The 12,500-nt window shown below is 37.0% G+C and overlaps 1 protein-coding gene and 1 long non-coding RNA gene across 6 annotated transcripts in view; one reads left to right on the forward strand and one right to left on the reverse strand.

The window, feature by feature from the left end:
* LOC137994738 (lactadherin-like) overlaps positions 1-11,129 on the reverse strand; it is a 20,806-nt gene extending 9,677 nt beyond the window's left edge. The window contains exons 1-3 of one of the 5 annotated variants that reach the window (XM_068840340.1): positions 11,079-11,129; positions 7,558-7,661; positions 374-477 (exon numbers count right to left, since the gene is read on the reverse strand). The gene's annotated coding sequence lies outside the window, so the exon portion shown is untranslated. Of the gene's footprint in view, positions 1-373; positions 478-7,557; positions 8,237-11,045 lie in introns of those variants that run through there. The other 4 variants (XM_068840339.1, XM_068840341.1, XM_068840344.1 and 1 more) reach the window with 4 other exon arrangements.
* Positions 11,130-11,316: 187 nt separating this feature from the next.
* LOC137994739 (uncharacterized) overlaps positions 11,317-12,500 on the forward strand; it is a 1,661-nt gene continuing 477 nt past the window's right edge. Inside the window, exon 1 of the long non-coding RNA XR_011122177.1 lies at positions 11,317-11,484. This is a non-coding gene — a long non-coding RNA (uncharacterized lncRNA). The remainder of the gene's footprint in view (positions 11,485-12,500) is intronic.

Genomic DNA, 12,500 nt, shown 5'->3' on the forward strand with positions numbered 1-12,500 from the left:
AAATGCGTAGTGCTTACGGTTTTTTTCGGCCCGCACCCAAAAAGATAGAGTTCGTCACCTGTTATATTGAAAACGGTCGTAACAGTACTGGGTTTTTCATTATCCAGTTTGAATAAATGAAATAAGAATTGCTTTTTGCAGGTTTCCCTGCTTTCTTCATTTTGTAGCCCGAAGACGCGCTGATTACGGTAATTAACTTTTCAATGTTTCACCACAACTGAAGGTTGTTGAACGAACCGGCTTATACTCAAAGTTTGTCAGCCTATCACGGAATATATCGGTCTGAGAATTAACGGTTAACGTCTGAGTGCACTCGCGACCACTGAGGTTGGTATAAGTATATCGTAAATAAAAGGAAAAACAAACAGCTTACTTTGTTATAATCACCAACAGAGAGACCTGGTAGAGAGAAGTTCGGTACAAAAATCTTCAGGTTTTTCAAGCCGTGCAGACGGGAACAACTGCCAAGGTGTTTTCCTGTCGATTTAAAAGGCACAAACATTTACTCTATTTTTAATCAATTATTTATGAGAAGAAAGCCGAAGAAAGCACGTGAGTTATTTTCGAAAACACAATTAAAATATCCCCGCGCCCTTTAGTTTTTTCAAAATTGAGGAAAGTTTGAAAATCGCCATTTTGGCCTCTTGCAGGCGTTCAAAACAAAGTAAAATTGTGCATTTTCTTTTCGCTCGCACAGCTAAACTCGTGAACGTCTACCAATGAACTTTTAGAAAATCATAACATCATTAAATGGTCTTTCTAAACCAGTAGTTTCATTTCGAAAAGCTATTAAATTTTTCATATTAATGACTGCTTTAACTACCCTTGTCGAAGCGCTTTTGCAAATGAGCAAATTTTAGCTAACTTCTAATCAATAGAAAGCCCACTGGTACATTGTATTTCGAGCCAAAATTGCAATGGTCTTTGAGCTTATACTTTGTATTGTGTTCAGTGAAAATTTTATCCGCGGCCTGACAAAAGTGTCCCATTGAGAGACGAAAACATATGGTACAAGTTAGCCTCTTCGCATTCTAAATGAAGGACGCTTTCCTTATCGTTCTTGAGAACTTCATTAAAAGCGTTGACCTCAATGCTGACGTTTCTTAATGTTTAATGCTAAAAATCCTTCAACTGCGAATTATTCTTTGGTAAAAGATTGTTTTTTACAGAGCGATCAGGATATGCCCTGCAGAAGTGTAATATTTTAACAACGCTACATAAGCGGTAAACTGTATTAATACGTAATGCAATTATTGCCGACCGCACGCAAGAAGCCGTACAGTAAAGATAATACGGTATTTTGTTCGGTCATCATTATTTTACTCACGGAAAGTGGCAATAATTCAATTTTCATTCTTGTTCAATCGCGAGAAAGTCGTAGAAACATCACTAACTAAACTGCCAGGTTTATTCTGTCATACTGGCTACGGCCCTGACTTTATGAGCCACAGCTTCATTGACCGAAACTGTTTGTTCGAAGTGATGTTACCATTGAAGCTAATTTCCGACCATATTTGCAAGACTTCAGACAGAAAAGTATCAGTTATTTTATATTATTAAATTCTCAACCTCGGATAATGCATTTCGCGTGCTCTGATTGGTTCACTCAATCTCGGTTATCAGCTCATATACCTTAGTTTGACCTTATATGGTAAATGATTGCGCTAAGCGTTGCAAAACTAATTTTTTTTTTCGCCGGAAAGCGAAATTTCTTTTTGAATAAAGCCAAAAAAGAAAAGAAACTTTTCTGTGTGGAAAGTTTGGATCAATTCCGACGTTTAGAAGTACGCGAAAAGGCAAGAAATGTTTTTGTGATGAGCCTCCGTAGGTCTTACACAACATCGCATCTTTATCAAGTTTTCTCGATTTCACTTGGATTTTCTCACTTTTTTCGCTCGTATTTCTTACTTTCAAATTTTCGGAGTTTAAGGAATTTAATAAAACAATTATTCCATTCGCGCTTGTTGGATATGAGACTGGTTATAGCCAACTCGGCGCTACGCGCCTCGTTGGCTATTTATCATCTCATATCCAACGCGCGCTCATGGAATAATTGTTAAATATTTGTGTAGCTCATTTTTGATAAGATTTCCCTTAAAGATTTTCGTTCCTCCATGTTCTGTTAAATTTAAATCGAAAAGCAACTTCCACTTTCCATGGTTGTTCTTATCTAAATATATCTTTTTTTTTTTAAATCCAGGTTGATTTAAATGCCTTCTTAAACGATCTAATGTCTATCATCCTTAAGCCACCGTTCTTGTATTCACTAACGATCATGTCTCGCTTTATTTTTTCCCCCTTTCCATCGCATCCCATGTTGATCTCATCTAATGCTGTATGATTTGATAGCGCGGGGCCGGGGGGGGGGGGGGGAAGAATGTAAACAAATTGAGATTCAACAAGGCTCTTCAACCCAGTTCTTTTCCCTAACAGACTCAGTCTGTGACTAAAGACCAGTTATTGTGCATGTACAGTGTCGTGTACAGAACGAATTTCAAAAGAAGATAAATTAGCATTACTTAAAACTTCTTAGAAAAGGAAGAATGGTGAAGTTCATGCGTTGAACAAATAAGAGAAGTTTTTTTCCTTAGAAATAAGTCACTTCAAACACCAGGGCCGGTTTGATCAAAGCAGGATTAGTGCTAACCCCAGGTTAAGACAGGTTAAATCCTATTTGTTGTCATGGTATTTAACTCGGATTACTACTAACCTTTCGTTCAACAACTCAGCCCTGAGGAAAACAAATACATGAATTAACACTGACAGTGAATGCTCCATTTTCTTGGAACCCCAAAGTGTATTACTCTTTCAACACATGGTGGGTCTATGCCCATGCCAAATGCAATAGTGACTAGTAATAGTCTCTGAACAGGATTTTCATTGGTTATATCTTTTATGATTTCCTCCTTCATCTGTTTGGCCATGGTTTGACGTGAATGAAATTGTGAAAACAATCTGTTAGTGGGAACATGCTTTCACCCAGGAGGAAAATATTGGTCATCACCAAGTTGCTGTTCAAGCAAACTGTAACCAAAACCACAGAGATGGAGGAAAGTGTAAATAATGGTTAAGGGAAAGTTGCTCTTCAGTTAGTTCAACTGGCATCCAATGCCATTAGTGAGTTTTTCAAATTGCTCTTTATTGCTTTGGTTGATAGCTGGTGGTCTCTGCTTTATCTCATAAAATATATTGGATCGGTTTGAGTTCTCAAGAACTCTTAATGGTTCTGCATGGCAAACGTGTCTATAATTGCATCTTGATATGCCACTGGTGCTGTTGCAGTCAAAGCAATAAAAGGCTTACTTGGGAATATAGAAGGAATGGTATCCAACTTCCCATAATCTGGCCTAAAATCATAGCCCCTATCGACAAAAAAAAAAAATCCTGACATAATTGTGGCACGAGAAACCAGTAATATTGAGTTACATGTAGCGAGTACATGTACCTTTACATAATTTGCTCTTTAAGGAATGGTATCCAACTTCCCATAATCTGGCCTAAAATCATAGCCCCTATCGACAAAAAAAAAAAAATCCTGACATAATTGTGGCACGAGAAACCAGTAATATTGAGTTACATGTAGCGAGTACATGTACCTTTACATAATTTGCTCAATGTTCATACTTAGAATTTTGTTTTTACGGAAAAAAAGAAACTTAGCATGTGTATTGCATGATCACTCACACCAAGAACATTTACGGCTATAAGTACCAGACTGAGTCGTGATGATAGTGAAGTACTTGTGAAATTCACATTATGTGATGCAAGGTTTTGTAAAATAGATGTACTAAATCACATATCGTTCACTTCAAGCACAGGACGCCTAAATAAAAAAACAAAATTCCAGAGTAAAGACATTATATATATTGCTCTTTGCACAAATATGTCTAAACTGATAACATATTTGAGCCCAATGAAAGCCGAAGTGCAGCAAAAGGTGTCAATTAAATCACGAATGAATTGCCAAAAAACAATTACTAACCAATCCACGATGCAGTGCGCTTAGTCGGCCACAACACAGACTACGTCTGTTTGACACACATCCCATAGAAAAAATCCCCGCATTTATTACTGCTGACGAGCACTTTAGGATGACAAAACAAGATGCTAACACGTCTCCACGTAACACATTTTCCAAAGAATCACCATGTACATTTATCTCTAGATGATTGCAATTATCCGCCTCCAAACATTCAGCTTGGATAATTGCTGTCGACTGTCCTTGCTTCTTTATTTTCTCAACTTGATCCATCATCAAAGCGGTCAATGACGATGCGATAATTGCAATCGAGCAATAATTTCCACCTTGAAACAAAAAGTTGCATATATTTGGTACAAGCTGATAAATTACAGACTTGCCGTATCCTGTTGGAACGACGGCTAATAGATTTTGCTTCTGCTGCACAACGGCTTTAAATATATATCGGGCGTTCTGCGTTTTGATAGGGGAAATTTCAACGCTCTATACACCGAATTCGTAAATGGCGGTCAGACATGACACCGAGGCGTTTTAGGATAAACACGACGTATTTTCGAGGAGGGAAGGAGAAAATGAACGATCGACGTGCGGAAAATTACATTCCTGGTTCTTACTTTTACGAATGTTACACTGTACTGGTGAAAACATACTATTAAACTAGTTTTATCCGAGTTCATAGGCCGGACTTGAACCGTGACACTGGAAGATACCTGCTTCCCCACATCTGGGACAATCTGTTGCGGTCACGTGTTGCTAAATCACGTGACCGTTAACAGTTTACCGGTTCACAATTCTTGTTTTTCATTTATATGTGAACAAGCCTCCGAGAAGGAGCCGAAAGCTCGTACGCTTCAACTTTCTATAAGTACTGTGTATAAGTTTTTAAAACTAGTATTAAATAGTATTCCTGGTGGATCATCGGTATTAAAAAAAATGATGAGCTACAGTTTTGGCTGAAATGATACAACGATTCTGCTTTTAAGCAGAAAAAAGCTCAAATTGTAAAGAGGTAAATTTTTAACTTTAGTAAGCTTACATCGTTCGATCCTGCTTAGTTGTGTAAAATCAAGTCATCTGTTTGAAAAAATAAAAAATGCTGTTGCTATTGCTTTTTTAAGAGTCGAAGAATACATCATTCAAGGGAAAGACAGTTTTCTTATGGATCCGGATTCGAATTTGTAGCACACGAAGCGAAAATTTGCCAAGCAGGGCTGCGAGTTGTGCTGTTGTTGATTAAAACTCTGGTGAGGTTTGAAGCTTACTAGTGTATGCCTCTTCAGGATTTTGCTGCCGCATGACTAATTAAATAAAAACAAGGAAAATTTGCATATTTTAAGCGTAAGCACCAAAGAGTGGTTACAATAACCAGTCTTACACGCCACCCATGAACAAGCGGAGTTCCACAACACCTCCAGATACAATACACATCACTATCTTAAAAATAGTGGTTCGTCATTTTTCTACATGAAGCAGTGATAGCACTTACAGCAAAAATAAAAGGGCTTGTCGTCGCTAGTGCATTCTATTCTTAAGATACTCGTCCTCATAGGTTCATAAGTTTTTTCTTTTTCCACAGATAAAACAATTCAAATTAATAATACATGTCACAGTAATGTGGAGTGGAGATTTGCGAGTAAAAACTAACAGGGTTAGTAGTGTTCGCATACTTAATCTAGCATTCATACAAGGTATCAATAGCAGACAGACATGATAGACTACGTTGTGGAAACCAAGAAATAAAATAAAATAGACTACAATTAGGTTAATTAATAAGTTTGAGGTAGAAAGTAATCAAAACTATAATATAAACAACTAAAAATATCAAGGTACTACGAGCTTTGTAAATAATACCAAGATATTGATCCTCAAGAGGTTTCCCTTTATTCCGGCTGGCTGTGACAAAATGATGCTTTCCAGCCACTTTCCCCATTAAACTTGTTCATTTCTACCTCGTAAAAAGCGGCATTTTCTCCACCAGAGAGCACCTAATACTTTTACCTTTCGGAAAATTTTGTCTCAGTTTTGTTTAAGAAACCTCACCACAGTTTGAATCAACAACAGAACAACTTGCACCCTGTTTGGCAAAGTTTCGCTTTTCTTACAACAAATTCGGATCCAGAGCCATAAGAAAACTGTCTTTGCCTTGAATAATGTATGTATTCTTCGACTTATAAAAAAAAACAAAAGCAACAAAAAAAAAAAAGCTCTTTTTAATTTCTTCAAAGAGATGACTTGATTTTACACGATTATGCCGTAAGCCTAAGTCGGATCAAACGATGTAAGCTTACTAAAGGTTAAAATTTACCTCTTTACAATTTGAACTTTAAAGTGCCCCTAACCCCAAAATGTTTTTTTCGCTAAAATGAATCTTTGCACTTGCTCGAAACGCATTGCGGCAATTTTTTTCTTTTTCTAACAAATTCTGCCATTTTATATGCTTCGAAAGTTGCGAAAATCCAAACATCTTTTGTTCACGACCGAGTCAGAAGGGGTGTGGGTCTATTCCTGATGTGACGTCACAAACTGATTTACATTGCATTAACTCTTTGTAAACATGCATGCAAAGTAGATTGTGACGTCACATCAGGAATAGACCCATTGTAAATTTGCCTTTACCTTATACTAGGTGGTATGTGATATTCAAAAACAATTCCCATTATTTTAATCCATGTACTTTTCTTATGATAATAATTAGCTTGTTTAATGCAATGTTTACCAATAGCAAATATCTCTATTTTGTTGTTGTTAATTAGGAGAACAGATTATATTGAAATCAAGTACATAGTTTCCCATGACTGGTGACATGATCGCATGTCTCATTGAAAACAAGTTGCATCACAAGAATAGTGTAAATTTCATCTTCATTAGCAACTAACAGTCTAATCATTTTCAATTTGGCAAGCAAGTCTTTCCAGGGCTAACATGAGTAATATGGCTGAGAAATATCCCTGTCGAACTCTACGCGCAACAGAAAATAAACCGGTGGTAAACCCTTTGTTTGTGTATAACGTTTGAATTCATTGAACGAAATAGGCACCAAGGTTTATTAAACTTGTGTAAGGTTTGAAAAAAAAAAAAAAAATGAATAGATAGTTTTAGCACCGACGACGATTTCGACTACGAGTACGAGATCTGGAAGCAAGTTCCAAGGAGCATGCGCAGTCTCAAATCTCGTACTGCAAACTCGTAGTATGATTAGCGTGAAGTGAAAAGGCGTAGTGGGAAAACGAGTTGGACCGCCGACCGTAAAGTCGATTAAATGCGCTTTAGAAGATTGATACATACATTAACATGTATATATTCATTGAAATTCTCTGGTGAAAATAGGATATGGGCTTGGATTTATATTGGCACCGTTGTAACTGCGTTTCGGCAGCCCTTTCGCGCTCGCATGAAGTAAATAAACGAAGGAAGAAAGCTGTTTCTTTCAGCATCTTTATCCTAACAGAAACTCGATAGACTAATTATTAGCGGTTTGCTTTTCCTTTGGTGGGCGCATCTTTACACATAAAAAAAGGAATAAAAAGATGAAAAGCTGACTTCTGATCGAAATTCGTTCATGTGTAAGCTAAAATTACCTCTTTTACAAATTTTCATAAGTGAGCTAAAATACCACAACACTTTTGGTTCAGGGACAGCTAGTTCTTGCACAATCATGATCAATTCCACGTCTTGGTATTGCCTTTGAAGGAATAATCACAGCAATATAAATCAATGAGATTGGTCTCCAGTTTATAATAAATCTATCTAGACTTAAAACCTTCGAAATATTCAGTTCCTTTGCTTCTCCCCACCCTCAGACCAGTTTAGTGTCGGTATTATTATTGCATCTTGCATTGAGTGATGTAATGATTTTAACGATCATTATGATTGCCGCGAGACATCAAAATCCTGAAAAAATTCAGCAGACGTTTTGTCCTCTGAACATTTGGAAGGACATTCTCTGACACATGTTTCTAAGGCTGACAGTTTCCTCCACCATTATTCTAGCTTTCTGTCTACAGCATTTACTGCATTTGGTATCTCACACAGAGGACCCTTGCCTTCTTCCTGCTACTTGTCATACTTTTCAGATATCAATGCAGCGTATTCCTCATCCTCTAAGAGGCTAACTTAAATCTCTAAAACGAAAGACCTCTCACTGTTTGCTCAATATCCTTTATATACATCGTAATGGCCGAATAATCTGCTCTTATGACCTGAATTATATCTGCCTTATCTACTTGTTTTTGTAAACTAATATTGACTAATTAACCAAAATCCACTGTGCACGTAAAACGTCTAAAGTCAAGATTTTTTATCCTCTAGATATTGATAAAATCGGATGTTAAGCGTAAATTCTTAATCCTGTACGTACCCGATTGTTTTGATCGAGGTTTCCGTAAATTCCACACATATAAACACTGAGAGTTACTTTGAAATTCCCTACTCGTTGGAAGAAAATACATTGCTCGTTACTACTACCTGATGCATGAATGTCGGCTAAACTGAATAAAACCTTTAATTTTATCAAAATTAACTTGCTCATCCTCGCGATATCTTTAAAATTCACAGTCAAGAGCCTCTTTAATAATTATAACTCCTCTGCCATGTTGAGTACCATGACTGAAGAAAATTTTTTCCTTCTACAGCGACTTCCATATATATTTTGAGTTTCATGCAGGAGTGCTATGCGTCTTGTGCAAAAATGTTACGCCTTTCTTTTCTAAAATAACGGATCCCTCGAGCATTAACTGATTTTGACATTTAGATTTCGGTCTATATTTTATAGTAATTAACGATATAAAGAAATCAAATAAACCGCGAGTGAAGAAAAAAAATAGCCGCAGAGCTCGTAATCGGCACATCCCTCACACACAATAGGGCCGTTTATACGAGAGAAAATAAGCTGCGGCTCACATAAGACGCGAACACCCCGTATAAATGGTACAAAATCTACGTTCCTGGCTTTTTCAAGCCGCTGCTTATCCTGGTCGGGGAGTTTGTACTCGTATAAATAGTTCCTTTCGTGTACTATGTACGCCGCGGCCAGGGTAAGCCGTGGCTTATTTTCTCTCGTATAAACGGCCCTAAAATGATCAACACAATGAAATCAATTAACACAACAGATGACAATACCATTGAATAAAAACAACGAAAATACAATAGATTTAAACAACACAACGGACTCTACAATGGATAACACTAACATATCAATTACTGGGAATTAAAGCAGCCAGCAAAAGCTGTTAATGAAGCTACTAACGGAAAAGAGTCTGGTATTTTTCAGAACATGTAAATATATTTACATACCGATTTCTTTGCAAGGTAAATATCAATAACATTTTTTAAAAGTTTATATGGCCTTTTCTTTCGCAACTTTTGCAGGTACGCCCATTTACTAGCACACCTATATACCATTTTCTCCCGGGTTCTGCCCTGGTGGAGAAAAAGGCGGGCTGACCCAGCTCTTTTCCCTTTCTTCCCACGCTGCATAATAACTTAGGATGATCTGCCAAAATGTCAATCCCCTGCCTTATCGTTTCTTTCAGGTCAACAAAACCTCCTCTCAAACTGCGCATCGTTATAACCGAGCAGTAATTTGACACTCCTTTGAGTTACCTCGGCCAGAGGCGCTGCGCTAACCAATTCGATGTACTATTTGGAACTCCAAATTATGGATTATAATTAATAAAATTTCGGAGAAGACTGCTTTTCTAAAATTTAACTACTATGGAAAACATGCAGATTAGATTTAAGGCAGCGCTTAGGACCACTGATTTGCGTTTTTTAGTAGCTCAAATTGTTTTTTTTTTTTGCATGGCAACCCCTTGTTTACTTGAAAGAGGTTGAAATAGTCGTAGATATAAAATAAGATTATATTGATTTGTGTTTTCATCAAAATATGCATATATATTTTTTGTTTTCCATAGAAACGTACGGCTTTGTTGTCGTCACCTTTTGCTTTGTGCCAAATAAAGCAGCCGGCGGGTGATGTTTTACGTTTTACTATTTTTTAACGATCTACGAGCAATATCCTAAAGTTAATATGTTCGAGTCGTTTTATCCACTACACTTTACCTAATATGTGTACCTTTTTGAGATGAGGAATTCATTGTTGTATACGACAAGTATTCTTATTCCAGTCTACTATAAAGGTATGTATAGTATAAAGTACACAGTAGAAAGTGATAATGGCGTGTCTGGAGCCACCAGCTTTAATATGCTCTCTTAATGACTGAGGCGAAATAAAAGTCAGCTCGCTCTCTGTTACAGTCGTGGCCTCGGCAATACTTGTTGTAGCTTGTACATTCCTACTTCTATCTGTTTCATAGACTGCGACTATTAAATACCTAAAATCATCCACGAGGGAAAAACGACCATCAAAGTAGGGACTATGTTTCCCGTCTGCTAAAAGTCTCGACCCATGCAGTTTCCTTGAATAATTAAGCCATCTCTTGTTGCCCGGCAAGACTGTTTTGGTCGACAGCACGCGGCTCGTGATACTCGGATGTCGTGGCAACGATATCCGTTAAAATTTATGTTTGTACGTTTCCTTGGTGTTTATCAAAAGCTATATTTTTGAGTTGTGAAGCAGCGTGATGGTGAAGAAAGTTATGGAAATTATAATAAAAGACCTAAGCACTTCTGGCAGCGAGAAACAAGCAACAAAAATATATTGCAAGTAGCAGCCATGTCGTTTTATATAACTAAAGAAATGAATGAACAAATAAAAACATAAAATGGTGCTTCTCAATAACGAATTGATGATGGATGGATAGCGCGAAAAAAATCAGAATATCTTTTGGCTAACATGAAGGAGCACAAGTATTGATTCATATCAGAATAAAAAGGAAGCCGAATCGCTTTCGCTATATTTTGTAACGAATGAAATGATATATGGAATTTTTTAGTTCTAAATTTATCGTCTTATTGGTTAGCGGACAGCTTTTCAGTAATACCAATATCTGTCAATATGATTGTACCAATGCTTGCACTCCGGAATAAGGCGCTATGGAAAATAAATTATATTGGACAATATGACTCATTCTAAAACTAAACTACATCTTTCTGTACTTTCCCTTACTTTACTTCTTGGGAAATTGTTGAGTTAAGCTACCTGCTCGCCACCACCGTTAGGTTTTGTTTTCTGTTTTTGTGTTGTTGTTCCTTCTCCGGATATAAAGTAGTTAAGTATCCGGAATGCTCTTAGGCTTGGTATCAGAGTGGTTCAAGACCCGATTCACCTATATCAGAACGACAAAGTAAAAGAGCATGCTCATCTCAATATCGCTGCCAGCATTTTTGGACTCAAATATCCGACTACTAATGAATATTTACTGATTTAGCGATATAGTTTCCTAAGTGTTAGCTACAAGGCAGTGGGACTTATAAATAGGTCGCAGAAAGCGTTTTCAATGCCAGTAAGAAGTAGAACTGCTGTGTGAAGATGAGTTCAAGAGTGCTTTTTCTCCTGTGCATTGTGGCTCTAATGGGAGAGCTGTTGAGTCTACCCTCACCCATGGGTTAGTGCAAAGCTCTTATTAATTGTTTTGGTCTTCTTTTGATAACGGAACTTAAAAACACACAACTTTTTTTTTGTAAGTGTTGTTTACTGGTGTCATAAACCGATCGCAATGAGGCTCTGCAATGTTAAAAGCCTAGTGATAATAATTGTGATATATAGCAATAACTGAGTATATCAAATGAGTTAAATATTTTTATTATTTTTGCCTTGAAATATTTCTGTACACATGCCACATTCTTTTCTCTGCTAATACGAAATACCACCAGTAGTTCAAAAACACATTTGGAACGTACACTGAGTAGTCTTACGTTAAGAGCCACCGATCGACAAAACGATACTAACACTTTTTTTGCCGTTCAAAAGTTAATTAAGGTGATTTTTCAGGGAAAAAAAAAGGTGTTGAACGATTTTCTTGAAACTTTCCCTGAATGTTCCCCACTAATCCCTGTTTTGAGAGCTAGAATAAAGAAAAAAAAGATATGTCACCGTGCTTGCATAAGAGATATAATGGGGCCAATCTTACCCCATTGTTGTCTGTACTGATACCAAGAGAGTATGAAGGACTCTCTTGCTTGCTGATACTAAACACGCACGTTATTTCATCGGTTCAGGGTACATTTTGCGGTAGCAAAACGAGAGGGTCTTTAAAGTAACACTTGAAAAAAACACTTGATAGGTAGAAAGTCTAGAGCATATGGAACACTGTCTTACATAGTTTATGGAAAAAAAATCACTCAACTTTGTTTTCAAGATCATAATTTACATCCCTAGGTAAGGGGCTTTGTGTACGTTTTTAGCTATATCTTTTTTGCCTTCCGAGAATTTTTTATTTTTGATTTTTCGTTTTAAAAGGGATAATTTGTACACCAAAATTATGGAATAAAAATATAGGTCTCCGTGCTCGTTTAAGAGCAAAACGCCATCGTACCTTTCTATTTCGATTATCGTCGATCGAAACAACAAAATTCGCCACGCTCTCGGAATGCGTGTGCTTATTCGCAAAGAATTATGGGT

The sequence above is a fragment of the Montipora foliosa genome, chromosome 3 (genome assembly GCF_036669935.1).
Source record: "Montipora foliosa isolate CH-2021 chromosome 3, ASM3666993v2, whole genome shotgun sequence".
Classification (NCBI taxonomy): domain Eukaryota; kingdom Metazoa; phylum Cnidaria; class Anthozoa; order Scleractinia; family Acroporidae; genus Montipora; species Montipora foliosa.